The sequence below is a fragment of the Rattus rattus genome, chromosome 3 (assembly GCF_011064425.1).
Source record: "Rattus rattus isolate New Zealand chromosome 3, Rrattus_CSIRO_v1, whole genome shotgun sequence".
In the NCBI taxonomy this organism is placed as follows: domain Eukaryota; kingdom Metazoa; phylum Chordata; class Mammalia; order Rodentia; family Muridae; genus Rattus; species Rattus rattus.
Genome location: NC_046156.1, coordinates 44,187,398 through 44,214,618, shown reverse-complemented (window position 1 = coordinate 44,214,618; position 27,221 = coordinate 44,187,398).

The window sequence follows — 27,221 nt, the reverse complement described above, 5'->3', positions numbered from 1 at the left end:
CCCCCAGTGAACGTGATTGTTGGGAGGAGGGTGGTAATGGGGGTAGGATGGGGAGGGGAACGCCCATATAGAAGGGGAGGGGGGGTTAGGGGGATTTGGCCCGGAAACCGGGAAGGGGAATAACAATCGAAATGTAAATAAGAAATACTCAAGTTAATAAAGATAAAGAGAGAGAGAGAGAGAGAGAAAAGCAATAGTCTTCCTTCAGATCATCCTTTCTTCTGAGATGGATAGACAATTGTCTATACAAATTATTAATCCAGCTCTGCATGAGAGACAGCATGTTTAGCTGTGTGCAAACCTCATCTTGCTACTCATTCCAACACAAATAAGTTTAGATTGCCTTATCAGTTTAATGAGGTCATTTGTTGGATCATTTGCTGTTATATTGATTCCCCACACTTAAGGCTTGAGAATTATACAGTTGGATGCTGAAAAACAGGAAGACACTAACAAAGTTTATAATCTACACACAATTCAGAAAAAAATACCTCTCAAATTAAACCACAAGAAAAGATCTTAACTCAATCAAAAAAATCTTCAAAATCATATGTGAAGCTTTAAAACTGGTTATTAATTTTATTTACTTCATGGGATTTTTTTAGTGACATAAAAGATCCCAGAAGGTCTATAGGAATGTTAGACATTTAAACCCCCACATATGATTTTGCGGATTTTTTTTAAATGAGCTAAGATCCTTTCATTTGGTTTAATTTGATTGTATTTTCTTCCGATAATGTGTAGATTACAAACCTCTATTATTATATTTGTTAGTGTTTATGTTATATAAAATAAAAATATTTATAAGATACTTTCAATTCAAACAATATGGAACAATTATTAACAATAATACTAAGTAGAACCAACAAGCAAATAGGAACATGGGCCTATCCATGTGGTTTTGATGGGATCATAAACCACCTAAGGCATTTTATAAAAGCATTATAGCAATATCCACCACAATTTTAAGTTTATATGTCCAAAATTATATTTCTGGAGTGGCTTCAGAAATACTAACATAAGTGTGCCCATAGCCCTAATCATAGAATTATTGTGAAATTAGAAATAATACAAATATCAGTAGGAAAACAGTTTCGTAAGTACAAGTATTCTCAGTGTGTGGAATAAAATGAGGTGTGTGGGGTTTGTTAAACAGATGTGTGTTGAAAGCATGTGATTTGAAAAGAAGTCCACATGAATTCTTCAGTGACAATATATCAAGCATAGTTTTTTTTTAAAACTATGAGAGAAACTAAAGAGAGGTAGGGATGGATAATTTGTGTGTGTGTTTAACATAATGTTTTTTTTTTCATTTTACCACAAGGACCCATTTATTTATCCCTTACTGTTTTAATTTTTAAGAAACATTTTCTACATATTAATTCATTTGCATTTGTAAAAATGGGAAAGTATTTTTCTCCCAGAATGGATTTTTCTTTTTAACAATTTTTGCTGTTTTTTAATTGGTTATTTTATTTATTTACATTTCAAATGTGATCTCCCTTTTCAGTTTCCCCTCTGCAATCCCCTATCCCATCACCCCCTGCTTCTATAAGGGTGCTCCACCAACCACCCACCCACTCTCTCCTCATTGCCCTAGCATTCTCCTACTGGGGCATCAAGCCTTCATAAGAGGCCCTCCCCTCCTATTGATGCCAGATAAGGCCATCCCCTGATGCATATGCAGCTGGAGCAATGGGTCCCTACATGTGTACTCTTTGCTTGGTGGTTTAGTCCCTGGGAGCTCTGGAAGGGTCTGGTTGGTTGATAATGTTGTTCTTGCTATGAGGTTGCAAATCAGTTCAGCTTCTTTAGTCTTTCCCCTAAGTCCTCCATTGGGGTCCACATGCTCAGTCTAATGGTTGGCTGCAAGCATCCGCATCTGTACTGGTCAGGCTTTGGCAGAGCCTCTCAGGAGACAGCTATATCAGGCTCCTGACATACTCTTCATAAATACATTGTCCCAGAAATAGAAAGCAGCTCATGTTTGTTCAGTCAACTTCAATGACCTATTTGGTTTTCTATAATAGAAATGGTGATGAAAGAGAAATTCTTGAAGAAATTAAGACAATTAATATCACAGAGAACCAAGCTACAGGACAAGAGATGTAATTAGTATGGGATAAATTTGGTGAAAAATGTGGCAGAGTTTGGAGTAGAGAAAGAGTGTATCTTTAAGGCCTTACCATTGTCAGAGTATAAGTTATTCTGAATAAAAGAAATTGAGGAATAAGATTCTGAAAGATTAACTAAAAATATTATTTTTTTGAACATTTTTCTTTGAACATTGTAATAACATTTGCATTATTTTCTCTTATTTCATTAGTATCTAAACTGCTTCTTATTATATGATAAATCATTGTATAATTTAATATGTAGGAAAGATAGTAATTATATTTTTGATCAAATATAGATGTATAAGCACAGATAAACTAACATAAACATGTTTGTATTATATGTTTTCTTTAGAAAAATTTACTGAAAGTTACAAATCAAACTGTTAACAATAGGTTTTTCTACAAAGTCAACGGAATGAGGCGATTTTTTAAAATATAAACACATAGTTAGAGATGCAGCTCATTTGGAAGAGTGATTGGCTAGCCTGCATGAATACTGTCTAATTTGGGCATGGTGGGGCATAGTTGTAATACTAGTACCAGAATTTCATGGTCATTGTGTTAAACAAGGCTCTCTAAAGGAACAGAACTGACAGAATGAAAATGTGTGTGTGTGGGCATATATGTGTAGAGGTGTGTGTGTGTGTGTGTGTGTGTGTGTGTGTGTGTGTGTGTTTGTGTGTGTGTGTGTGTATAAATAATATATATATGAATGTATATACATATATATGTGTGTGTTGTGTGTATATATATAATACATATATATGGATGTGTGTGTGTGTGTGTGTGTGTGTGTGTGTGTGTGTGTGTGTGTCTTACTGACTATGGTCTGGCTAGATCAACAATGGCTGGTAGAAAGGCCACGAACTAGTATGTTGTTAGTCCTTGAGACTGAATGTTTCAGAAGTTCTAATCTGGTGTGGGAGTCTCAGAAGATTCTTAGAGAGCTGCTGCTCTTCAGTCTGTATACAAATGCCCTGTTCTCAGAACAGGGAAAGGAAGAAATGCTTCAACAACACATAGAATGAATCTATGTGATAGATGAACTTGCTGACCAGAGTGAAAGCAAGCAAGTAAAAAGCCGAAGTCTCTTACTCCTCCTCCCTTATCCTTTTATGTGGGCTACCAACAAATGATATTACCCAGATTTAGGGTGGGTTTTCCCACCTCAAATGATCCAATCATGTAAATCATTCACAGGTCTAACCATCAGTTAGGTTTTAGTTGACTTCAAGTACAGTTAAGTCGATAACCAAGACTGGCCATCACAGTTATCTTCAGATTGAGTTTGGGGCAACCACTGGCTACATGAGTCTCCATCTGAAGCGATATTAGTTAAAATAAAAAATAAAATATATGTATCACTTACAATATAAATTTTAAGGAGGGAACTATCAACTTTAAGATGTTCATATTTATTTCTCATATTTATGAATAAATAAAACTGCTTTGTAAGTAGCTTATATTTTCATTTCAAGTCCATAATTAATAAAAACTGTTTACATGCCCATGAAAATCTCAGTGGCCCTTCCCATGAAATATTAATGTAATTAAGGCAAAAATATTTTCTAAACTTAAAAGAAGCAAGAAATATGCAATTCAACTGTTCAATTTTCAAGTGTAGATACATACCACTAGCTCAATTTTCACAAAGAATCCCTTTTTTGCAACTCAGCTCCTTCTGAACGTGTTTGGTTTTCTATTCTCAAAACATGAATATTCAATTAAAATGCCTTTCCTTTCTGCTATTAGATCTTTTCACGTAAGGACTACAGGAAAATGATCGGCTTTAAATTGCCACAGAGGAAAAGTCTGTAGATGCTAAAAAACACGTAATATTTTTAAGATACTAAGTTCTTAAATCTAACAATAAGAACTTGGAAAATCAGAACTACCCTTTAAATACTTTCAGATATAAGTCTGTGAAGAGAAGCCTCAAAATGGAAAAGACACGAACTCTAATGCCAACTAGTAATAGCACCAATATTTCTATTTAAACACAACAACACTAGAATAAGTGATTTGGAATCCTATATTAATTGCTGATCTTGCAAATCTATTTAAGCTTTCCTTAGACTTTCCAGACTTCTGAGGTTCATCCAAAATCCTTTCAGAGAGCAGGAGTGTCTGGGCAAAAATGTTAATTATATAAGTATCTTGGCAAAGAATAAACACCAGCTAACTATAAATTTGATAATATATAATGCCTTTGCCCACATTTTGTCTCTTGGTGAAGAAATAATGGTACTAAATTCATTCATTTGCTTTTCAAGTTCTTTTAGTCATTAAAATAACAAAGAAATGTAACATTATCTTTGCCAACTAGCTGCCCACCCATTCTCTAACACATACTTGCATATTTCCATTAAATCCTGCTGCTTGTCCCTTTACCTGAATCTCAGAGATTTTGTGCACAAACATGTATTTTAAGAACAAGTGTCTGAGCAAAATGAAGTCAACACAAAAATCTCTTCTTTCCAAGACGGTAAGTCTAAATACCATCAAGGCTATGAAACCTAGCAGGTGAAATTCCTAAAATAGGAGCTGGAGAGATGGTTTAGCCATAAGTGTGACTGATGGTCTTCCAGAAGACCAGAGTTAAGTTGCTCCCACCCAAGTAAGAAAACATGCAGCCACCTGTAATTTCTGCTCTGGGGAATCTGATTCCCTCTTCTAGGCTTTCCTGTCATCCACACATAGGTAGCCATACAGGCACATAGATACACACATCAATATAATAAAAAATATAAATTTTTTTTATTGAAAACAGATTCTTCTTTCATATAATACATCCCAAGCAGACCACAGTTTCCTCCCTCTACTCCTCCAATTTCCCCTCCAATTCCCCCACTCTCCTCCAGATCTACTCCCCCTCCTTTTCTCTTCAGAAAAGAATAGGCTTCCAAGAGACAACAAGCATAACAAAACAAGTTACAATGAGACAAGGCTTTTTCTTCATATCAAGGGATAAGGCCTCCCAAAAGGAGGAGAAGAGTCCCAAGAGCAGGCAAAGGAGTCAGAAACATGCCCGCATCACTCTTAAAGGTCCCACAAAAACATCACAGTAACAACCAAAGCAGAGGACCTGCAATTCCCCAAAGTACAATATGCAAGAAATGAGTCAGCAGTTAAGAGCATTTGCTCTTGCAAAGGCCCTGGATTCACTTTCCGGCACCAACATGATGGCTCACAGCAATCTGTAACTCTAGTTCCAGGGGCTATGATGCCTTCTTCTGACCTCCATGGGCAGTAGGCATGCGTATAGTGTACATATTAACACACAAGCAACATACTTAAAACGAACGACTATAATTTTTTAAAAATTTCTCAAAGAGGGTGTAGATGTGCATTAATGATAAAAATCTAAGTGTCATACCCCAGATAGATTCCTATAACCTTGTAATTGTCACTTTATATTTATGAGTGAATAACTGAAATAAAATAACATTGCTATCATATCATCAACCAGGAAATATTTCAAAGAAAATATTAACCTAAATTTCTTTTTTAATTACAAAGAGTTTTTTCAAGAAACCTATTGTGCTTGGAGCCTTCAAAATGCTTTTACCCGGTGGCTTTTACTTATCACCAGAGTCAAGAAAACTATGAGTGACAGAATCTTCTTCTCAGGGTTGAACTAATGCCCCCCACTACACACACACACACACACACACACACACACACACACACACACAGGAATAAGATCTCTCCAACAGGGCTGAAGCAGACCTCACTAGAGAAACCTAGATGGTGATCATTGAGCAGCTAAGAACTGCTGAGCTAGTAACTCTACAAGGAGAATTAGCTTCAGATCTGCCCTCTGAAGTGCTAGGGGAAACCATCTCCAAGGCGGCCCTTCACTCATGTGGTTCTATTACAAAGGTACACAAAAGGTAACAAAAAGAGCTATTGGTCACTGACTGAGGGAACCACCAATACAAGAAACATTGACTATTCGAGAAGAGCTAGACCTCAAAGGATTGATGGCTGACAAGGAAGTCTAGAAAGCTACTGGGGCCAGCAAATATAAACCCCTTCTTCCCTCATTATCCCTCCGGTACTCTTCATTGACAAATATTACTGCCATGTTACTAGATTTGTAACAACTGTGCCAAAGGACAAAGGAAACACAACTGCAGTATCCTAGACAATGCTAAAGAATAGATACAGATATGGGAAGAAACAAATTCACTCCCGACATACCATTTTTTGATCTAATGTCATGCAATGTTTTAGGAGCTAATTATTCTCAGTTCACTAAAGGTATCTCAATGGTTTGGTTGTATGTTATCTCTCTATTCTTACAGGCCATTGCCAGTTTTTTCCCCTTTCAAACACCATTTCCACTTGTCTTTATGTCGCCCAAAAGCTTGTATTGGATTCATATCTCCTAGAAAACTGTTATGGTTTTAATCTAGAATCTCAGTAAAGCTCCATGTGCTGCAAATTTGGTCAACACATGATGGGACTATTAGGGAGTGATGTAAAGTCTACAAGATGGGAACTCATTGGGAGAAGCAATTTACTGAGACTACCTTTTAGAAGGTTGATGACACCCTTTGTCTTCTTGTATGTCATGAGATGAGCAGTTTTGCTCTGTTACATTCTTTCTGTCATGATACTCAGATTCACCATGGGCCCTAATACAATAAAGTCAGATGAAGATAGGATTTGGCCCCTGATAGTATGAATTAACATAAACCTATTCTTTCAGTCTCATATTTTTTTCAGAGAAAGAACATGCACTAAAATAGAGTGACCTTAAAATTCTTAAAGACTGAAACTATTTCAGAACATCGACAATTCTTATGTATTACAAGATTTTATACAATAGTTGTTTACTATTAGAATATGTTAACTGAAGATAAAACATGATAAAATCACTATATACATAATCAATTTTTATTTTCATTAAGTCACGTTTTCAGTAGGTAGTAGTAACATTAACTTGGGTGCACTTGACAATTATTCAGTCTCTGAGCTACATGGCATGAAGGGGAAGGGAAGGAATTAGGGAGAAGACACACACATACACAAACGAGAGAGAAAGAGAGCGAGAGAGAGAAATCAAGAATTTCAAGTGCAGGATTTCTAGAGATACCAAAGCACCCAAACTGGGAGTCATTAACTTAAAATTAACTCTACATTCTTAACCCAGCATTATAATGTTCATAATATGGCCTCAGCCCACCTTTCTAATCTTGTCACTTGCTGGTTTCCCACTTCCTCCCACTGAAATTCCTACACCTGCTATATAAATACTAACCCAACACACTGGGCTGCCCTAAGCCTTGGTTCCACCCCAGCAGGACACATTGCTTTGTCCCAGTTCTTTATGTCTCCTTAGAAGTTTTTTCAAAGACTATGTTAAATCCTCTACCAAACTGGTCTTCTTGGTCACTATACCTCTTCTAACTCTCAGAACACACATACCCTTTAATGATCATTACCCTGTTCATATCTCCCTCCTCTGTACAGAGAAATAAATCACTGGACACCACACTTCCTAGACCCAAGAAGTCAACCAATAAAGTAGACTTGGCACCTACCAATAATGTATATTTTACTGGTAAGAAAGAAACAGATTAGCCATGAATTCTCCCGCATTACACTGATGAGTGTTTACACTTTGATTGATAAATGTAATAAAAGATAAATATATTTTGTCTAAAATCCCTTGCATTGTTTTATATAAATGTACCATATAATTTATCACTCAGGATTTTAACTATTAATTGGTTTCATCACCCTACTGCAAATTCTGCAAGAGTAAAAATCAGATTTCTGAATTTCTAGAATCACACACACACACACACACACACACACACACACACACACACACACACAAACTTACTAACTCACTGATAAACCTGTGGAGAAATTGTTCAACATCAAATTGATTAGTTGTATAAGTTGTATACTTGCCCTATGAGTAGAGATGTAAAATACTATGGCTATACTATAGAAAACAATAGGTGGTCCAAAAATAAATTAATATAGCAGGAAGTGTGGTAGTGTGATAGAGACAGCTTGATTGATATTCTCAAAGGCCTGAGCTCAATCCCTAGACGAGAAAGAAATTAAAAACAGAGTTATAGTGTGGTCCAGCAATTCCACTTCTGGGTGGATACCCAATAAATTGAAGTAGGGTCTAGAAAAATTATGTGTGTATTCACATTTATGGCAGCATTGTCCTAAATAGCTAAAATGTGGAAGCAGCCCAAGTGTCCATTAACAGATTAATAGATGTGTATAATGTAGTATATGCATACAATAGAATATTATTCAGATGTGAAGGAAATGTGACACATGATGCTATACATGCAGATGTGAATGATTTCACTTATGTAAGGCAGTTGAGTGGCCAGAATTATATAGATAGAAAGCAGATTGGTGACTTCCAAGTATGGGGGGGTGAAATAAGTTATTATTTAATGGGTAGAGAATTTCCACTTTACAGGATCAAAAGGATATTAAGATGGATGGAGCATTCAAGTGTTTGCAGACATCCCTTTCTACATCAACAAACAAAAATGGATAGAATGCACTGCTCTGAATCACTAGGAAGCCTTATTAGAGCATCTTACTGTTTAGCTCTTTTATTACACAATGTGTGTATGTGTAGGGGGAAGGGTGTGCTTAGTAAGCTCTTTAGATAAAAAACTAGGGGTTGCATTTGCACTTTCCCCCTGAGATTTTACATTTAAAAATAGGTTACAGGGGTGTAGGGGCATCCACTCCAAGACAGGAGGAGGAGGAATGGGAGGGCAGATCAGGAGGTGGGTAATGAGTAAACTGTTCAAAAAATAAAAGTAATTTAAAAGGTAGGTTATGGAGACTGGGGAGATGGTTTGGTGGTGAAGAATACTGGCTGTTCTTCCAGAAGACCCAGATTGGGTTCTCAGCACCTCAGGGGAGGCTCACAACCCTCTGTGACTCCAGTCTTAGGAGATCCAGCTCCCACTTCCAACCTCCACTGGTCCCAGTCATATGTCTGAGAGAGAGGAGGGGGGAGAGAGGGAGAGAGGAAGGGCAAATGGAAAGATGGAGGTGGGAGATGCTACAAGTTTGAAGTTTGCAGACAGCCTGGATTATACAGTGAATGGCTGTACAGTGCAGAGGCTGAGAAAACAGAAGCTACTCAGGACACAAGGCTGGCGTATCAAAGGCTCCAAGCTGTCCCTGAAGGTTTGGATGATCACTGGTCTTTAGCCTCTTTGGAAGTGCAAAGAGTCAGTGTTTTGGTGTACAGAAAATACAAGCACAGTGGTGATAGCAACAGGATGAATGTACTCCTCAGGAAGGAGCACAGGGAGCAGACAGCAGGGCAGCTCTGCCATCTCCTGGCCCTCTCTACATCTGGACTTCCACCGGAAGACACAGCTCAGTCAGATGAAGGAAATCTGTCCAAAAGATAACTGTCCTGGGTGCTCTCAGAGGCAAGTCTCTTAGTTGATCCTGGATCTAATCAAGATGACAACCATGATTAACCATCACATTGTGTATGACAGGGAATTTGAAGAAAAAATCTTCTAACCCACAAGCCCACATCCTTCTTCAGAACATGCCATACACTCTGAGGACCATCCTCTAAGATCCTAGATTAGAAGGTCCAGTATAATTAGCCTCATCCTCACAGTCTGCAAATGATTCTCTTGAATCACTCGTCACATTATCTTGTTATTAGTGGCTTACCTGATTGTCTTCCCTGAGAACTGAGAACTCCCCAAGGGCAAGAGTGTGTATAACTCATCTCCGTGATCCCAGGCCATGGCATCAGTCTTGGCAGTGCCTGGTCTCAATAATTACTGGACTAATTAAACTGTTGACCAGACTGTATTTATCGCAGTAGAGATTTAGAACATAGCAAATCTGCACTTCTAAAACAGCAATTATTCTCAGAGCAGATGCCACTGGTGTGTCTATTTACAAATGTATTTTACACACATCCTCTCTCTCAAAAGAAAGAAATGGGGAGTTGGCAATTAATAACCCAAAACTAATGAGGAAAATCTTCACAAATAATGGCAGCCTGATATTTATCAGACAGATGCAACAGCCTGGCTACAAGATATTTTCCACTTCGTGTGTGATCCTTCTGTAAAGAAGGTTTTAAGAGCAGTGGTTACGGCACACAAGCCAGAAGCTGTTATCTTAGATACATTCACAGCCTATATGTTTAAAATTGATAACGAATGTGCAAGCAGTCTGGGAAGGTTCTAGAGATCTTTCTAAATAAAGTCTGTTTTGTCAGAGGAACACAGGCTGCAGCTAGGTGTGCTCACCTCTGAGATCACACCACCAATCTAATTTTAGATTAACATATCTAAGGAGTAGACACTCAATAAATGTCCCCAGAGGTAAAACTTTCTAAAATGTGAGAAAGGGATCACAATGAAGAATCCCAAGCAAAATTTAGGCTATAACATGAGGCTTTTAAAGTGACTTCTAGTTTCTGAGTTTTCAATTTAGCAGTCAGAGTCTACAATATCACCCCAATGATTCCTGTCTCCTCCCAGTCAGGCCCTTGGGCTACTGTTTCCCCTTGGGTGGGAGCTGGGCTATGTGACTTTTGAAGCAAAGAGAAAATAACACAAGGGGTGGAGCGTCATATTTGAGATTAGGTTTCAAAGAAACCACATCTTCCATCTGGAACCTCCCTCTTCACTCTCTTGCATGCTAGGTAGTCTGCTTAAGAGAGACAGTGGCCATATTGTGGTCTGCCTTTACAGAATCTCTGGTGGCAGAAAACAGAGGTCCTGAGCCCAACAACCCACCAGAAACTGAACCAGATCAATAACCACATTAGAACATCCTTTCCCACTCTTGAAACATCTTCAGCCACAATAAGAATTTGAGACTTGTGATAAACCTCAAGCCATAAACACTCAAATATGCCACATCCTGACTCCTGACCCATAAAGTCTGAAGTAATAATTATTATGTGTGGTGTCCTAAGAAACTGAGTTTTGTCACACAGCAATGGTCACTAATCCATGTCTGAAGACTCATTTCTAAGTTTAGCTTCTCAAAGCGGGTGTCTTGGTTCCTAAAAGGCCATCTATCTCTCAGATGAACGTTGACCAAAGTATCTTCCAAGATGAACACTGGCTTTGCATGCATCAGCTCAAGCAACAAATGATAATCAGGGACTAAGTGGTCTCCTCACAAACATATTACTCAAGCAGACTGTGCAAAACTGACCTTGAAATAGAGACCCAAGTACATCCTGCTCACTCGTCCTCTCACAGCCAACATGGAAATAAAATTATCTTATTCTCCAAGCAAGTGGGAGGGGGTTAAATTCTTTCAATATAATGATTTTTATGTGGAAGTGGAAAACACTAAGGACTGCCTCTTTTTCTCCTGCAAGTCACCAGAGATGTCGTCTACTTGAAAAGAAAATGATACTTAGCCCTTACTCAATGGAGCGGCACTTACTTATTGGGCTGCTTCAAGACAACACCATATTTCAGCTTCAAAGCTTTGCTTACTGGTTCCATTAAACAGCTCCCATTTTGTTTAAACTTCCCTATACAATCGGGTACTTTGTTAGATAATGTTTGCTAATAAACTGCAAGCCAGGGTAACTATTAAAAAAGATAAAGGATTCAATTAGAATGGCTTAATTATAAGGCTCCTTTCCATTGCTGTATAGCTTGTAATTTTATCTGAGAGCACTGTTGAGTGTTCATTCAAAGTAAGATGGTACACAAGTGCTTCTTTCCTGATTTAAGTCAGTACGCTGATACACAGGGCTGCTACAAACACTCTTGCTCTTTATGCCTTGGAAACTAAGGCTGGCATTTTCCACGCCAGGGAATACCATAGACGAAGAGGACTTATTCAAAACAAACATGTTTTTGGGTCTCTTAACCTGAAGTGTCATCGTCAGGATTGTTAATAGTTTCCTCAAATAGGAGAAAGGTCAGAGCCGGCCATTGGAAGTCTGTTCTGAGCTCAGTTTTTTTATTTCCCAATCTCTCTAAAGCCAAGGAAACACTTGAGTGAGCCCTTCTTGAATCTTTTTTCAAGGCTTACTTAACTTCTCACTCTCCTTCCATTAATTCTAACTCAGCAAGTGACATTTATCAAACGATGGTGTTTTCCAGCTGGAAGATTGATTAGTTTCTTGCCATAATCTAAAAATATCATTGTTAACCCATCCCTAGCCATCTACTACAACTAAGTATTGAAAAAAGAGTTAAGGGTGTCACTCTTATCTTGCCTTATTGATAGAATTTGAACGCAGCCTCCATTGGGACTATATTGTTCCTATTATATTGTACACAACTGACAGAATATCATAGAAATGTACTCATACAAACACTCCTTTTCCCTTTTGTTGAAAGCAGATCCTTTCTTACAAAATATATCCTGATTATAGTTTCCCCTTCCTCTATTCCTCCCTATTTCCCCTCCCTTTCAGATCCACTCTCATTCCAGCTCTCATTAGAAAAGTGTTAGGAGCGATGCCCTTAAAACCCTCCATTATTGATGTTGATAGTAGAGTTAGAGTTCAGTATGACTGGGTTCATGGAAAATCCCCAGTCAGCTGCAGAAGACTAATACAAATCTGGTGGTCAGGATGAATAATGATACAACGTAGTTGTGACCTTGCTAAGAAATACATCTGACGTCAGGATGCCCAATGTGACCTGTAACCTTTCTGAGAAACCAACATCCTGCTGACTAGTGATATGACAAACCTGTAACCTTTCTGAGAAACCAACATCCTGCTGATTAATGATATAACAAACCTGTAACCTTTCTGAGAAACCAACATTCTGTTGACATCAGCTGACCACACAAGTACTGTGTCCTTGGCTTTCATAGCTGCTTCCCACTTCCACCCTCCCTCTGTTTCCCCTGTTATGGTATAAATTCAGCCTTGGGAAAAAATAAAATTGTCGCCTTGATCAGACTCTTGTCTTGGCATCCTTTCTCACATCTCTTTTCTCCCATTCTCTCCTAGGTGGTCCCCAACCTCCGCTGACTGCCCTGCAGGCTGGGGTAGAAAAGAACAGGTCCCTAAAAGATAGCAATAAAATATGATAAAATAAAATATAATCAAATGAAGCAAATACTATCATACTGAAGTTAGACATGGCAACCCAACAAGAGGAAAAGAGTTCCAAAATCAGGGACCCACTCACTCTCACAGTCAAGAGTCCCACAAAAATACTAACATAAGAACTATAATATATATGAAAAGGATCTGATATAGACCCATGTGAGCCTTGTGCTTGCTGCTTTGGTCTTTGTGAGCTCATGTGCACCTTGCTTAGTTGATTCAGAGGAACTTGTTCTGGTGTCCTCCGTCCCCTCTGGATCTTACATTCTCTCCACCTCCTCTTTCCTAGGATTCCCTGAGTTCTAAGGGGATGGATGTCTCTCTCCCTTTCAAAGGAACCAGGTTTAATTCTGAACACCCACATAGCAGTTCACAACTCTCTATAAATCCTGTCCCAGGTAATCCAACACCCTCATACAGACATATAAGCAGGCAAAACGCCAACACACATAAAATAGAAATAAATAAATTAGAGACTTTCTCTCTTTCCACATGATGTCTGCTCTGAATCTGTTGCTGTCTGCTGCAGAAAGTAACCTCACTAATGATGACTGGATAAAGCACCGGTCTTCTAGTATAGGAGAATATCATTAGAAGTCATTTTATTGATACTTTTTGTTTGTTTGTTTGTTTGTTTTAGACCATGAGTGCTTGGTTTTACCCTGAATTTCTGGGCTGCTGAGTGTCTGGTTCTTAGCTACAATAGGATTGTTAGATAAAGGTTCCTTCTCACAGAATGGGCCTGACATCAAATCAGACATTGGTTGACTACTCCTTCAAGTTCTGTGCCACCACTACTGTAACATATTTGCAGGCAGGAGAGATTCTAGGTCAAAGATTTTTGTGGGAGGGTTGGTTTCCATGTTTCTCTTTTATAGCCTACAGACCAACTCCTCATGCAAAAGGGACGATAAGGCCAAAACCTCTGAGTATGCACTATCTTGGCTTTCTCATGTTCACACACTTGTGTGGGTGTTGTCCTTGGCAAGGGGGCTCTGCTTTCAATTTGCAGAGAGCAATTCTTAGCAATGGCCTGGAGGATGTCCATGGGAGCCTCTTGGCCAACAACTCAATTGAATGCAACCTAGTCCTGCTATTGGAAGCCCCGTTCAGTAGTAAGAGATGGCCAGTTAGGATTCTGTATCCCCCATTATTAAGAGACCTCATTAGGATCACCTTCATATATTTTAGAAAGTCTCTACTGCACTAGGTTTTTATATCATCCTTCAAATGACACTCAATTTTAACTGTCTCTCTCCACACTAACTTCCTCCACTCCATTGCCCCTGCTACCTAACTATCTAACCCCCATCCCCACCTACCCCAAGTTCACTTATGAAATCTATTCAGTCCTTCTCTGCCAGGGAGATCCATACATCTGCACTAAATGCCCCTTCTTTATGTAATCTGTGTCTACAAATTGAAGCTTGGTTATCATTTACTTAATTGCTATATCTAATTGTATGTGAATAATACCATATCTTTCTGGGTCTGGGATACCTTACTCAGAATGATTTTCTTCTGGTTCCATTCATTTGCTTGCAAATTTCATGATGTCATTTTTTAATGGCAGAGTAATGCTCCATTGTGTAGATGTACCACATTTTCTTTATCCAGTCTTCTGTTCAGGGACATCTCAGTTGTTGCAGCTTTTGGCTATTATGAATGAACCCATAAGGAACATGGTTAAGCAAGTGTCCTTTTGGTAGGGTATAATGTCCTTTGGGTACATGTCCAAGAGTGCTTATAAATAGATCTTGAGAGAAATTAATCCCCAGCCTTCCGAGGAAATGCCACGCTGATTTCCATGGTGGCTGTACAAGTTTGCACTCTCACCAGCAGTGCAGGGGTGTTCCCCTTGCTCCACATGCTCACCAGCATGAGCTGTCACTTGTGCTATTAATTGTAGCCAGTCTGACAATTATAAGATGGAATCACAAAGTAGTTTTGATTTGCATGTCCCTGATGGCTAAGGATGTTGAAAAATTTTTAAGTGTTTCTCAGGCATTTGCGATTCCTCTCCTGAGAATTCACTGTTTAGATCTATCTGTACCTGATTTTTTAATAGGATTATTTGGGGGAATTTTTCATCACTAAATATTTTATTTTATAGTACACATAGTGAGAATAATGCACAACATTTACAATAGTGTCACAAGAAGAAAAGGTAAACACGTTCCAGAAATTACAGACTATTCTAATATTATTGGTGAATGAGTAGCTGCTTTACTCACTGGCTTTTTCAAAGAGTCTGTATTTTGTGGAGAACTCACTGAAGGAGCATGGCCTGCCTTCCTGTGTGATATATGTCAGAAGATATTGTTCCTGGAGCAGTCATAGGAAGAACAATGGAGAAAACCCTCTATTCAAAAAAACCAGTGAGTACTCATGCATGGAGATGAAACACTATACTAAAGTCAACTAGTAAAAATACCTCAGGACTAGAGCAATAATAAATACTTGCAAAGGGACTTTGTAATGCCTTAAAATGACAGGCTCTGCACAATCCAAGGTAGTCAACTTCCCTGAGGAGAGGGAAATGCACCCTGGCTGTGAGGCAGTTCCGTCTGCGCCAACACAGACAAATTGAGCTGTGCAGAAATCACACACGGACGATTCAGAGCTGCCTGCTGTGCTTGCCACCTAATTCTGTATCACCTCAAAGATAAGTTTAATCTTGCAATAGGTAAATTATAAAAGCTGGACGCTTAATATGGTTATTATCCATGTAGTGGTTATCTCTGTTTGGATGATGCTTAAAATAATACAATGTATCATTTGTATTTATAGAAGCAGTTTCACATTAATATCTTCAGTATATAAACTAACTTGTCCCAGAAAAACAAAAACAGAAAATAACTGGTCATACCATCTCTTAAAACATGAACTCTCTCTTCTACTTTGTTCAAGTACATTTTCTTAACATGGCCCTAGATTGTGCTAGCAACCACGGGATCGTGGCTATAATTTCGTAGTCTAAACACAACACTTTTAATATTGATTTTAATTATTAAAACACACCCAAATTAACTGGGCCTCAGGTTTATACATCTCACTCAAATACTGTAGGGTTACAATAGCCGTTCTGAAGTGGGGAAGCTTCAAATTGAAGTTTACACTTTTACTATGGAATATATTTTATGTACTTCTCATATATAAGTTTGGATAACACCATGAACAATATCCTAATGCAGTTTCTTCTACCAATTATATAAATCTGTTTTCCATTTTTAAAATTTTTAATAACTTAATTTGTTTATTTACTTTACATCCCTACCACAGTTTCTCCTCCCTTCTAGTACCCCACCCCCCTCTCGCCTCCCTATCATCCACTCTTTCTCCCTTTATCTTCAGAAAAAGAGAGACCTCCATAGATATCAACCAGCCTTGGCATATTGAGTTGCAGTAAGACTAGGTCATCATTTCCTATTGAGGCTAAAAGAAGCAGCCCCACTGGGGGAAAGGGTCCCAAAGGCAGGCAACAGGGTGAGTTACCTCCCTCACTCCAGCTGTTAGCAGTCTCACGTGAAGACCAAGGTCCATACGCGCAGAGGGCCAGGGCAGTAGATTTTATGGAGGTTTGTTCTGCAAATGTTTGTTTTTGTTTTTAGGTACGTAGTTTCTTGAGTTCTTGAACATTAATCCTTTATCAGGTGAAAATTTAGTAAAAATAAAAAACTCTTTTCCCACTCTGTAGGCTGCCACTATCTGATTGATGGTATCTTCTGCCTTACAGAAGATTTTCTGTTTTATAGTGTCCCATTTATAAATTATTAATCGTAGTACCTGCACTATTGCTACTCTATTTAGAAAGTTGTCTCCTGTGCCAATTTTTTTTTATTTCCCCTAGCTTATGTTTTCTTTATGAATTCTACTTCAATTTTCAGGTCTTGATGGCTTTGTTTGCTTCTACTACTTGTTTGTGTTTTCCTAGAATTCTTTAAGGGGTTTATTCATTTCATCTTTAAGGACCATGTAGTTGATTTTAACTTCTTTTTCTTATGCTTCTGGTATATGTGATACTCAGGGACTGCTGTGGTAAGATAGCTGAGCCCCAATGGAGACAGATCACCCTAGCTGTTGTTGATTATATTTCCTTGCGTCTAGGCATCTAGGTTCAGGATGGTTGTCAGTCTAGTTGCTGATTTCTGGATATGTCTTCATTGGAATGATATTTTTTTGTTCCTTGGTTTGTTTCCTCTCTGGATTTTCAGTGAGTGTGATGTTGTGTGTTGCTTGTTTCCCTGCCATTCAGAGCTGGTGTGTTCACGAGGAATGGCTTATTGGTGTTGGAGGCTGTGATACTGGGATGAGTTGGGGGGTTAGGGGAGGAAAGTTGCAGTCTTTGTGATCCATTAGGGTTGGGGTCAGAGAGAAAAAGGAGATCATAGGAGGTTATGTACTACAGAGCTCAGATGGACTTAAAGGAATTTGAATCCAGCAACATGTGGCAATCTGAAGACCTGCGAGGTATATATGATCCAGATGGAAAGCAGACATCCCCTGGTTTATAGTATGACCTGTTTGGAATATAGACAAGCCCTTAGCACACACCTTTCACCCTAACCAATAAAGGGAAGGTTGATTTATAGAAGAAACAATAAAGGTAAGATTAGTTCATAGAAGGTTAGTTTTTAGAATTCACCATGTCTACTCTAACTGAGGGACAGACAAAGTGATGTATCAGAGAAAGATTTAACAGAATGAGTACAAGATCTGATATGCACAACTCTCACAAGAACAGAACAAGAAAGAGAATCTACTTAAGAGACAAGGAGAGGCTGTCTCTTACAAGAGCAGAGAAAGAAGAGGGTATATGTGTGTGTTTGTGTGTGTGTGTGTGTGTGTGTGTGTGTGTGTGTGTAACTTTTAGCAAGATAGTTCTACAAAGACAGGTGGCAGAGAGAACAAGCTAGACATGGATAAAGACAGTAGGAGCCAGAGTGAGAAGCCAGAAGATTAGAACAGGTTGCTAAAGTTAGTGTGAAGTCAAGCAGAGCAGTGCAGTGCAGAACTGGGAGAAGCTGGAATGAATCAGACCTCTTGCAACATGAGAATGTACAGAGGCTTACAGGCCAAGGCCTAGGAAGAGTTTGAACAAAGAAAGAAATGCTCTGGGCTCAGCCCAAGATGATTATTCACACAGCTTAGGTAAGGATCTCATCTCATCCCTCCATCTGAAGTAATAAAAAAAATTACAGATGGAACTTGGAGAACTAGATCACAGATGTAAGAGAGATGTGGATCCTCCTTCTGCCTACCTGCTGCCTAGGGAGGAGCTGCCCTTGTGTTAGCACCAGGAGTGCCTGCCAGGGTTGGGGGCTGGGAGAAAGGAGTGAGTTGGGGTAGGAATGTCAGAAGGGAAGATCTGTGGGATCCATAGGATGTAGGAGCAGGGGGACAAGGAAGGCTGCCAAGGGTGTTCTGCTTCAGAGAAGGGGATGAGACTGGGAAACAGTGTCTGGAGGAACAGAGGAAGAAGTGCAAGCATCCTACCTGGCTCTCTGACGGGCATGACCTGTGGGTTAGCAGGGAATGCCTGCTGTAGTTGGGGAGTAGGAAAAGATGAGACTGGGGGAGGGAGGTTAGAAGGGGAAGATCTGTTGTGTCCACACAGGATGGGAGCCATGGAGCAGAGAGGGCTGCCAGGGTGTTCTGCTGCAGAAGTGGGGATAAGACTGGGGAATGGCCCTGAGAGAGTGGAGCAGAGAAAGAGAGGGAAAGTGGTGCAGACATCCTACTCTGCATATGAACACTCTTAAGTAACTTTCCTTTACTTCAGGCACGCAGGGCAAGTTGAGGCTGCAATAACCTGCAAATCTTTCCAAGTAAAATCTGAGTCACACAATGGTTTGGAACAAAATGAAGTTGTAGATATGGTTGATTTAATTATTTTTAGGTTGGTGTTTTAAGTCTCACCTTGGGGTGTCATTCTTCCTATGCACCATGGTTTGTCCTGGGATCCTCTACTCTCCACATTACCAACAAAGAGGCCAGTTCTCCACTTTTCCACTGCTCCATGGTAACACACTACCTTCAGGATTAGGAAATAGCCTCAACCATGCTTAAGGATAAAGCTCAGAGGTGAAATACTTACCTTGTACACACAAGACCCTTGGTTCAATCCCCAGAATCCTTTTTTAAAGCCTTTAAAATTATGTATAAAGTTTGGGATTACTCGGGTTCTTTCTGTGCTGCCAGTCACGGTTTCTGTCCATTCCACTCCTCTTCTCTCTACACTCAACCACCTGCTCTCTCCTGCTCTCTGTGCCTTAGGACTTTTGTTCTCTGATATGCACCCCATTTGGCCTCAGCAACTCAATTCTACAACTTCTTCAAACCTCAACTCAAGCAACTTCAATAGCAAAGCCCCACTCATTTCTCCTTCCTACATCAGCTAATTTCCCTGCCATTTTCCTGCCAGCATTTTATTCAAGCATCTTTAGTTACATTTATCACTGTGCACACAGTTCATGGTACTGACTCCTCAAACAGTCAGAGGGCTCTAGGGACAGGCACTGTACCTTACGTTTTTGTTACCCTCTTTTGTGTATGGAGCAGGATCAGTAGCCTTTCAGTAATTGTTCCATTAACTAGCAGGTTTGTAAAAGAATCTGGGGAAAGACTTATATTTTAAAATATTGCTAAGAGAAAATAAACAGTGAAAGAGACCATTCATAAGTTTCCATTATTAGCTCATGCATGTGGTCTCACAAGATTATTTGCAAACTTTGGGAAGCAAATACCTCACCAAACCTGAAGGTACCCTTTGTTCTGCCAGTCGAAGCCAAGAAAGTTCAACAGGTAAGAAGTTCAAGACTTACGCCAGTTTTTATGAGGGAAAAAAATCCATAAAACTCAATATACATCAATCAATTACATCACTGAGATGTGAAATAAAGAAATATCATGCATATCTGGTCACACACTAAGCAATGCAAGGAAAGAAAGCTAGATGAGTTGTCCTTCTCAGTACCACTCCTCAGTAAATCAAGAGACACAATGAAAGGGGCATACATAGAAAGAGAGAAGATAGAAAGGAAGAAGGAAGGAATCAAAGAAGAAAGGAGGAAGGAGAGCAAAAGCAAAACAGAGGGTGAGTAGGAAGGAGAAAAGAAAAAAATCAGTTGACAGAATGACTGCCTAGCATGCCTTGGGCTCTGGGCTTGATCCCTCATACCTCATAAACCAGGTGCACGCCTATAATCCTGGCCCTGAGGAAGTGGGGACAGCAGGATGGGATTCAGTGTCATCCTAGGCTGTGTCTAATGCAAACTGGACTACGTGAGACCCTGTCTTGGGTGGGGTTGGGGAGACCCTGTCTTGGGTGGGGTTGGGGTGAGATAAGTGTGACTATTTCCAGCACATCAGAGCACATTTTTTAATTACCATATGTATTACTTTTAGAAATGGAAAGAATACACTAAAGTGCTGATAAAATCATAATGTTGGGAGCTACATGGAGCTACTTCACATGCTATCTTTTTATATGACTCGCAGCACATGTGCTTTGCTCGTACCACAGTCACCACAAACACATGTGCAATGTACTGAGCTGTAACATCATGATGCCTACCATGTTACTAAGAAACAGAAAATGTTCTATTATAATCTTGTACCTGATATGAAACACACTGCATATGTAATCTTTATTGACCAAAATAACATTTTAGGCTGTTTTGTTTGTTTGTTTGTTTGTTTGTCTTTTGTTTGTTTAGTTCAGACAAAGTCTTTCTAAGTAGTACTGGCTAGCCTAGACCTCACTATCTACCAGACTGCTCTCAGATTTGTTTTGATCCTTCAGCCTCCATGTTATAAGTGAAGACATTACCACGTGAGATGCCACTTCTAGCCTTCATGTGGTGGTGGTAGATGTGGGGGGAAAGGGTGGATATGATGGTGGGAGTGGGGGTGGCAGTGATGGAGGGTAGTGGCGGTGGGAGTGGTATTTTGCCTTGGATTTTTCTTTTTGATATAGATTCTCAGGTAACCCAGACTGGCCTCAATCTTGCTGTGTAGCCAAGGCATACAAAGTTTTTAACTCCTAATCACCCTGTCACATCCTCTCCAATGTTGATATTATAGATATCTACCATGCCTAAATAAACAAAATGTCTTTATGTAGTACCTTGCTGCACAAACATGATAAGCCAACATTTAATTTATGTTCAATAATTCCATCTTATAGTCCTATTTGGGTCTATCCAGGGAACTACACTACACTACATGTTTTATATGATTGGTGGATAAAATTTGTATAGAAAAAAATAATTCAAATAGGTCCTAACTTTTAAGAGAAAAAAAAATCTCAAGTCAAAAGTTCAAACTAGCAGTTATTTAATAGATATACAAAGGATCTAGTTTTATTTTGATTTCGTTTTGTCTTACACTTACATTTAAATTGACTCCTAAAAGGAAAATGATTGCACATCTGTCTGTTCTTCACATCTGTCTGTCGTTCAAGTGAGCTCCACTACAGGAAAGCAGAGATGAAAAAGAACCTGATGTAGCAGACTCTAAGTACTTTCCTAGGTAGGTAAATGCTGTCTTGTTTCCTAAAACTAACAGATTGGCCAGGCTCAGTTGGGCACTGTAGGAACTAATGTACTATTATAGCCTAAGGTGAAGACCTACATGGCATATGCTGTGCTCAGGAAAATCCAGGTCATCAACCAGATCTCACATCAGAAAGTGTCATTTATTTGACCTACCGTAGAGAAGATAATGAGGTGAACATCTATGGTGATTCTGGAATCCCAAATCATTCAGCCTGCTCTGGAAAGCAAGCGTCTGCCCACAACCACCCTATGAGAATCATGGTTGAATTGGCCTTACTCACCAGTGTGTTGATGCTCTCTTTCTAAGGGCCTGCCAGGTAGTGGATACTCAAATGTATTCGTTAGATAAATGGATTCAATTGAATGAGTGATTCAGAACTGTCAAGGAGCTTAATGAAACTACTAGACAACACTTATTTATACTCTAGCCATGTTATACATCTGAATTAGTTAGCATTCCACCGTGATGACCAAGACATCCAACCTCAACACCTTAAACTTATTTCGGATCATGGCTCCAGAAAGATTAGTCCAGCATGGTACCAAAAGCAGGATGAAGCAATTCACATTGAGGTACTGATAAACAGGAAGCGCAGAAAACTACAGGAAGAGAACAAGAGTGTGACATTTCCCCCAGTGACACACTTCCCTGACCTATTTCCTCCAATTAGGCCCTACCTCCTACATTTCACCCCCTCTTGATCATGTCATCACATGTTGAGTTCACCAGTAGATTAGACCATTCGTTAACTCAGCTCTAAGCATCTAAGCATCTCTGGAAAGCACATACAAATCTATCCAGAGGCGCGCTTTACAGCCACCTGTGTTCCTCAACCCAATCAAGCTAACCTTCGGAGTCAGCCATCGCAGATTCTCATCTCGGTTTCTTCCGTTAACCAGCATATTTATTACCAGTATCTATCACCACATCTTTGCTCCCAGGCATAGGCAAATTGAAACTATCTTTCATCAAGACATTCTGAATAATCAAGATGTCATTTGTGACTAGAATTAAGTACATAAGTGGCTCTGCTGCTCCTTAAGCCACTTTCTCGTCACAAGTCAAAAGCTCGGGGGAACCCTTCCTAATCCTCTTCTTCTCCTACCGTACCTCATTTCTTTGTACCCCTTCCATGTCTTACATGTGCTAAAACATCATAAATTGTAAAGTTCAAGTCCATAAAGAGCCTAAAATGTTGCAGTGACATTAAACAAATCACAATAAACTGCAGCTTAACTAATTATGGTAAGGTGGGTCCCAGTATGATCCCAGTCAACGCAGATACTGAACTTCTCCAGCATCAGAGAATGAAGCCCCTGGGTGGCTGTTGATGATCTCAATCTACTCTTTCCCTTGGGGACATATCACTGCCCTCTACTGTCATCATTCCCCATCCTTTGTCTATAATTGTCATTGAAGGGGAAGTTTTTAAACTATATGGTCTGCTTTTTCCTGGTTTTGAAGTTTCTTTCATGGAATATTTCATTTTAGAATTTGCATTTTCTGAATATACAGCAGTTTGTTCATTTTATTGTTGAATGTCATTTTATTACATGAATAAACAATTTGTCTTTTCATTTTACTGTGGATAGATGTTTGGGCAGCATCCATCTGGGGCCATTTTGATCAGCACTGACTGTCAAGTGAGCCACCATGCTCATAAGTATGCATTGCCACGATAAGCCAGATCACTCGGAAAAGAATTTCTGATTGTGCACATCTGCATTTGCTAAATAAAATTAAAACATTTCCCCAACATGTTTCTGCCAGCGCTCTTTCCTACTGGATTTTTCAATGCTGCAATTGTTCAGCATTCTTCCACTGGGGCTGCAAAACTTCTGAACGATATCTAAACTGAGTAGCCAAAGGTTTCTCCTCGGGTTCTTACTCTTCTCTATTCAGAAGAGTTTAAATGCCAATTTAAGTGTACATTGATTATTTGGGTCCCCTTACTTTTAAAATCAGTCACTCGTTTTTTGTTTTTTGTTTTTCTCTTCCACTGACTAGCTTTTTAAATAATTTGTAGGAATCCTTTATTATTCTGAATGCATTGATTCAAACGGCAGCAAGCTCACCCCACTTTGTGATTTGCCTTTTTACTGTCTTCAAAATGCAAATCAAAAGAACAAAGCTGCTTAATTTTAATAAAATGAACTTTATGAACCCTTTCTTTCTTTAAGTGATTTTTATGCCGTGTTTAAGAATTCACTCCTACCTAAGATCATGTAGATATTCCCATTACAGCCTACATGATTTTTACTGCTTTGATTAATGTATGTAGGTCGATAAACCATCTGGAAGTGATTTTTGTAGTAGATATGACAGAAGACCCCATTCTCCCATAAAGATATCCAAGGGCCAAGCACCATTTGTTGAAAGCATCAACCTTTCATGCTCACTTTGCATAAATACAAAATGGCAGGTTGCATTATTAGGCGCTGCTCCCCGATCATCCATACGCTTCTATCACAATACAAGCTGACATATTTATACTTACAATAACCTGACTATTTTTAAAATATGTCTAGCTCTGTATAAATTTCACAATCATCCTTTGACATTACATACACACAAAAGGAGTAGTCTACTGGAAGTTTTATTGGAACTGATTTAAATCTACAGCTCAAGTTAGGGAAAGTGACATTTTAGCAAATTTACTTCTTTCTATCTGTAGCCATTGTGTATCTCTGCATTTGCTTCTACTGATTTACTTCTAAGTATTTGCCATTTTAATTAATGTGTTACTTAAACTTCAGCTTCTGCTTATTTCTATGTATACCTTCATTTAAATTATTTTCTGTAGGTCATATTAAATTTTTAATATACAGTATCTCATTCAATAATAATTAACAGTTTTTCACTCAAATGCATATAGACATCTTGTTATTGTTTTGATATTTATTTATTTAGGCTTTTGTTATTATTACTCCACCTACCATGACCTCCAGGAAAGTACAAAGGTAGCAGTGAGTAACCTTATCTTGTTTCCAAATCCTCAGGAAATTTATATTGAACTTCAACATTTAATATAGTAAGTTCTGAATATGTACAGTTGGTATTTATTAAATACTTGTACTAAAGTAAGTTCTGTTGCATTCCAACTTTGTTGGGAATTTTTTAATGTAATAGAGTATCTTACCTAGAGTACTGATTGCTATGAAGAGACATCATGACCATAGCAATTGTTATAAAAGAAAACATTTAATTGGGGCTGGCTTACAGTTTCAGAGGTTTAGTCCATCATCATCATAGGAAGCATGGAAACATCCAGGCAGACAGTGTGGAGGAAGGAGCTTAGACTTCTATATCTTGATCTATTGGCAGCAGAAGGGAACTAGGTGTATCACTGAGCCTAGCCTGAACATTTATAACCTCAAAACCTACCTCGTCTAAACATTTATAACCTCAAAACCTACCTCCAGAAGGACATACTTTCTCCAAAATGGCCACACCACCAAATAATGCCACTAGTCTATGGAGACCACACCTATTCAAACTACCACATGGGATCATCAATTTTTAATAAGTATCTGTTTAATAAAATTGAAAGAAGCTACCTCCTTGCCTTTGCTCTATAAATCCAATGGACTTTGTCAGCTTTCTTTAACATTACCATGCTATTATCATACTCTTAATTTGGTCATTTTACATGTACTGCTATAATGAATTTGCTAAAGTTTCGTTGAGGTGTGATGAAAATCTGTGGGCATCAAGGATGCTTACCAATACTTGTATTTCTCATCATGTCCTTCCTGAGATTTGTCACCAATGTCGTGATAGCCTCATGAGACATGATGAGGACACTAGTTGTTCTCTTTGACAAAATGTTCAAATTGTGGGATGTTCAAATTATTTTTATATCAAAAGTTTGAGGCCCGGGGAAGAGGCTTAGATTAGGAGACTGCTTGTCTATCTAGCCTGCACAAAGCTCTGGGCTCAATCTCTAGCACTAAGTCTATCAAGCATGATGGCAGAGGTCCATCATGATCAGAAGTTCAAGATCATCCTCTTGATACAGTGTGAGTTTGATGGCAGCCTTGGATATACCAGACTCTGTTTCACAAAACTAATAATTCAATAATTAATCCATTTATGAATATTTCTCTGTCTGAAGTTTCAAAGTTCTTTTTATCAGCTTTGTTGGTCATGACAAAGCACTCATACTCTTTGCTATTTTTTATGTCCATTTCTGTGTATTGTAGTTTTCTAGGAAGGTAGTCATCTCATTTTCAGAGTTCTGTCATAAGGTATTCACAATATTATCCCATTAACATTTCTTTTGATACTACACGATGCATGGTAATGTCACTTTTAATTCCCAAAGAATATGATTCGCACTTGCTCTGCTGAGTTTTGGAAGCAGGGAGAGAGGGACAAAGACAAGATTGAAACATCCATAATTTAATTTTGTCGAGTATCTAATCAACACCTACAGCACATGGTGTTTAATGGGTTTGTTACATTCCTCTTTTAGGTTCCCGGATCCTCTCATGGTTCCAGTGGTGCATCAGCAGCATCATGGACATGAATTTTAACACATTTAGAGCCAAAATAATACCTGGCATTGCTCCCTTTCTTTGTTCAGGTCTCACTCACAACACAGTGACACTCTGGGAAGGAGGCTGACACCCTTGACAACTCTATATTACCCACCAGTTAATTGACCCCTGAACTATACCTGTGATACGCATGAAGCCATCTGCTGCCAATCACAGCCAGCAGAGAACTTGTAAATTATAGGTGAGGCGTATGTGACATGTGAATGAGAAGCCCTGCTGAGGAACACAACGTCGGCGGTCTGAATACACTTGCTGCAGTGGTTTTGTCCTGACAAGTGGTACAAATGTACAGTCTGTTGTTTTTCATCACTTTCACTTACAATAAACCCTGACGGCAGCCCTTAGCTCAAAAGAATGAAACTGAACATTTAATAAAAACTTAATTACTCCATATCTGTCTCAAAGAAACTAAATGAGCAACTAGCAAAATGACGTTTATTAATACTGTGTACTATGAAGCGTGCACTGATATTACCAAACACATCACAAGGGGAAAAAAATCTATAGATGAATTCCAAATTATGTAAAAAGATTAAGAGGAAGATATAAATCCAACCGGCAGCCTCAGACAGTGCATTTACACTACATAAGATTGGGGGTCGTGTTTTGTTACTTAGTCTTCTTACTATTAAACACCTGAGAGGGAAAACTTAAAAGGAAGAAAGTTTGATTTAGATCTCACTGTCAGAGGTTGAGATTCAAACGGATTGAAATTGTTACTCAGGACTTTGGGCTAAAAGTTGCTGGTCCTCTTGTGGCAATCAGAAAGGAGCAGACAACAACAAAGAACAGGGTCAATTGTAGCTTCCCAGCAATGCACTTCCCCCGACTAGGCCCCACCTTAGGCATTCTCCCCTCCTGATAAAACGCTATCATATTTTTCAGTCTATCAATGGGTGGATGAGTCTATTC